The sequence below is a fragment of the Papaver somniferum genome, chromosome 2 (genome assembly GCF_003573695.1).
Source record: "Papaver somniferum cultivar HN1 chromosome 2, ASM357369v1, whole genome shotgun sequence".
NCBI classification, from domain to species: domain Eukaryota; kingdom Viridiplantae; phylum Streptophyta; class Magnoliopsida; order Ranunculales; family Papaveraceae; genus Papaver; species Papaver somniferum.
Genome location: NC_039359.1, coordinates 82,429,348 through 82,434,414, shown reverse-complemented (window position 1 = coordinate 82,434,414; position 5,067 = coordinate 82,429,348).

The following is a 5,067-nucleotide window of genomic DNA, read 5'->3' as shown; positions in this document are numbered from 1 at the left end:
TAATATAATCATTGATTCATCAGAGAACAACAAAGATAAGGGTAACAAATCTCGGTTCAATTGTTATAGTTTCTTCGATACTTTCTAGGACGTAAATATCAACAGAGAGCATCTACCAAATCAAAGGAAACAAATCAATTCACAAATAAATTTGACTCAGTTCAACAGCCTTAGAAATACTCACAATCCAATTTTTTCAACTCCTTAACCAAACAGCTTATAAAGTGAAAATAAATAGAAGAATAAACCAGAGGAGAAAACCTTTACTCTGGATAATCATCTTGGATTTTTGGAAGAAAAATCTCTTGCAGCGACAAATGGAATGACAGGAAATGAAGACAAGGGGTTTATTTTAAAGTTGTTATGATGTTAAACAACAAAGATTGATGATGAACAAAGTTGATATCCATTGTTGTTGAACTGGTTCTGATGATATGGTTTGAAGATGATAACAACATTCTATGAAATTCATAAAATGAGACCGGGTTTCGATCAACTGGCCATGCCTACAATATCAACTGAAGAGTGTGTGAATTTAGAGAAACATTTCATAGAAGAGGAAGTTAAATCAGTTATTCAACATTTTGGCAATAATAAGAGCCCAGGTCCAGATGGTTTTACAATTGAATTATATAATGCAACTGAAGGACATAAATGTGAAATTATTGAACTTACAATGTAATTCTATAATACAATCTTTATGAAAAGCTAGTGCTTGGGTCAACCGAACTGGTTCCATCTAGAAGAAACCAATAGAGACATTGCTAAAATTATCCATTGGAGAAAATTCATTCATCTAAAAACTGATACTAATAATGATGATTGGTGCCTAAAAGAGTATAAACTACCTTCAGGTACATCAATCAACCACTTTAAACGTGTCAATCCATCCACACGAACAGGAAATGACTGTCTTTGTAAAATTATATTTTTTAAAACCTTTACATAACAAGTTTTTCTGTTTCTCTAATGAGAGAATTTAACCAAAATTGGATCATGCCTAACATAATGCCCAACATCCTCATAATTCCCAACATACTAACATCCTCATAATGCAAACATACTACAAAACATATAACTACTATAATTTTCTACGCATTTTTGTACAGCCAATCAAATATATATTCACCTACTGGGATTCCTTTGACCCAACCCTCTTTTGTGACTCATCCTCTCTCACAGGGGCCATCTTGGAATCCGACGGGTGATTTCCGATGTTGTCAGCCATTGTAAGAAAATACAAAAGTTAAGCACCCATAGTTTTGATGAGAAGCAAAACTACAATGGCAGATTCGGCAGAAAAATGTAAGATGGCATATATTAGCATCAGGAAAATGTAAAATCAGAATAAGCACATCACCACCGTTCCTAAACACCACTACAATAGATACTGATGATTCTTATTATCATCCACTGGATATGTCAGGAAAGAAATGAATAAACAGGTTGTGATCCCCTAATACAATTGAAGGACATAAATGTGAAATTATTGAACTTAAGAAAAATGGTATCGTTGAATAAATTCATACAACTTATGATAACAAGTATGTTATATTTAATTTTGCTAAATGAAGGTGTTTTTTTAGATTCCGATGTATCGGAAATTCGTTCATTGTTCTTCATATGACAAGACTTATCAATGAATATTTTAGGGGTTGTTGGATTGCTAATCTAAAGTTTTAAAAGCACACTTATTTAGCTGAGTATCTTTCGTATCTTGGGAGAGCAAGTATAGAGATTGAAGATAGCTTATATCAAAAAAGATCTGACCTTACAACAAGATATTTTTGTATCAGAGATATTGGTGGTCCGCAATTCATAAAAGTTCAAAACATAAAATTGGAGGGGTTTGGTAAAGATGCAATTGAGAATAGGAAGAAGAAAAATAAATAGGCATAACAACATTTTAGTTCGAAGAAAATGTAACATGGAAAAAATGAAGAGAGCATATGCGTAATTATATAAATATTACAATATATTTTCAAAATAAAATCATGACAAAAATCAATTAAGTATTAGATATTGATATTGTTAGGACTATTTACAATGTATACTAGTATTAACTTAATTACGATTGTGTATCTCATGTATTAAAAACTCATTTAGTATAAAACTACAGTGTTTCTTCGAAAAAAATGTCAAAGATTGATATAAACTAATTTTATGAAGGGTGAAGAAAATAAAATAAAAATTTTACACGTGTCAAAAATGGAAACAAGTCTATGTTTTTTTCGATTAAGTCAACCACCATTGAAAGTATGAACGATGTTACGTTATATTTATCTTCATTTGAAATATTAACTACAACGGGAGAGAAACCAGTACATATAACGCTCGTTATTTTTACTTCAAATTGTGTATGTTGACATCATAGAGGTAAATATCGCAATTAAATGATCTCTAATAAGTATATATTATTTATTTATAAATATTGTCATTCAGATTAATTTCAATAATATTGGTGGTATATTTACTTCCGTAATTGTTCACCACTTCTTACGGAAAACTCAAAAAGAATGCCAATCATAGAAAAGTACTACTAGGACAATGGAAGTATATCGGCTTTTGTACAACGCCAATATCAAATGAGAAGAAACATGGAGAATATTTTTGTTTATCCATATGATAATCTTCTTAAGCATAATGATGATGATGATGTCAAAGAATTCTTGGAGTACTCACTCTCAAGGATACTTCTATTGATTTTGTTGTCTTAGAAAGTTTTTCGGTATTTACGGGGAAGATTCTTTACTAGTTACTCAACATAAGAGAAATAGCTATTAATCCCCCAACCCATGGTTACGTCTCTCAATTATTTTGAAATGTTGGACAGTCAAGGTGGGGAGGATTATCAATTAAATTGCTAACAGGATGTTGATGAACATGGGTACCTTATATGGTTCAAGAAAATTTTACATCTGGTAGTTGGTGTTGAGAATATGTGGATGTGATTAGCTTGCATTAGCTTATTTAGGTCGTAATATGAATATTCTTCCAAGCCATCTTTCTCCATAAGAACATTGCACATATAGGTATCCATAAATGGAGGTTTTTCAACATTTTCGTCAAATATTTCACCAAGGATTTGGGAGTTACCAACTATATACAACTTCCCAGGAGGGATTAAAATGACCTAGTCATTTTATGAGGCCTCAATCGTACTAATTTTATTAAGATCTAAACGTCACTGAAAAAAGAACCGAAGGGGTTAACAATTTGTACTTTCTAAATCAACAAATGCAGGCTACATATTTGGAGCACGAAAATAAGTTCAAGATGGAGACCATGACATTTGAGATGACTTCAATCCATGATACTTGTATTGTAAGTCATAGTGAATCATAAGAAATTGTGCATGACACAAAACAAGGATATGGATTTCAACCAATATTTCAAGCAGAGTCACAACAACCAACAACCTTCCAACCATTGGATAATATTTTGCATGTTATGCAATCACCTCTACCTTCTTTCTACTGGTCAAGGTTATTTCGTTGTGCAACCCACTGAATCGTCTACTTCTAATGATCAAAGTTATGGACATCTTGAAGGTCTCTCCAAAATTATGGGCACAAATTATGAGGATCACTTGAATTGGAACCCTTATCATGTTACTTATGATATTTATATATAAATATAAATAATATAATGTGCAGAAGAAATAACACAAGACACCAGAGATTTTGTTAACGAGGAAAACTGTAATGTGAAGAAAAGAAAAACTAGGACCTAGTCTAGTTTTGAACAGTGTCTTGTATTAAGATGCTACAAACACTATCCTACTATCATACTTTGGTCGCGCTCCTTACGTCTCTTGGATCTCGCAAGACCCTACGCACTTGGTTCCTCTAGATGACTTCCTTTACATATCTATGAGTTGGTTCAGCCTAAGTGAATACTTTTCACAAATCTGCCTCTAACAGATAGTTTATTGATTTCCTTAAGAAATATATGCAATCAAGATAATGGAAATCTGTTTGCTTATGATGGATCTTCAAGGTAAAGTAGATATCAAGAAAACCTTAACAATTAGGATGGCTTACTCTCTTCAAAAGGTTATATAGATGCATGATCGACTCTACCTCACAAGATCAATCTAACAAATATGATACTTGTGGAATTATGAAGTCTGAGACGAAAAGAACTTTTTAATTTCTATAAACTTCCCTGATTTAAGGTCGTATATCAGAAGAGATGGCCCTTTATAATAGATAAGAATTACGATGATCAAGATAAAATTCTGAATAACAAGAACCATCAGGAAAAAGATAGTTTGATCGGAATTCACTAATCCCACAATGAAGACTTTATAAGTCGCAACCTAATACAGTTTCATAAAGAAACTTAGGTCTTTAGAGGATGACTCTAGAGGCAACCAGGAAACTGAAGTGTTAGTATTAAGATTCTGGTATGTAAAGAGTCTTTTATTTATAATGGTGAACAAGGCTAAGTAGCTTATAATTAAAGCTAAGTTCGTAAACTATTTTTCATGCTTACGAATTACTTGTATACCAAGATGGGATTCTTAATATAGATTGACCATGCAGGCATGTGAGAAGTTTGCTTTGAATTAAAAAAAGAAAGAATGTGCAACGCATATTTGTCGAAATAAGTTGTGAGCACCAAATGGTTAGCCCAAGAACAATGGTTAAGTCGTTCGCGAACCATCAAGCATTCTTGTTCACAAAAATAATTTATGAACAATGCAAACTAATTTGTGAATATTTTGTCGTATCGGGGTTTAGGAACGTTTTGTCTTGATAAGTTCGGGAAATGTCCAAATCAGTTCGTGTACTCAAATTACAAAAAGTGTTCCAGGAACCTCTTAAAAGTGTCTAGAAATATCTAAAAATCAACTAATTCGTGAACTGACCAAATCAGTTCGTGTACGCGAGTTGATTAGAAAATAATTCATCAAGTCTTATTATTTAAAAGTTCCAAGTTCGTGTATTGTCCGAATTAATTAAAATTAGTTCGTGAACATAAAAAACTAACTTGATGACTCGTATAAACTTAATATACAATTACGGTATGTCAAACAAAGAATTGCTCTGAAAAGTACTATCT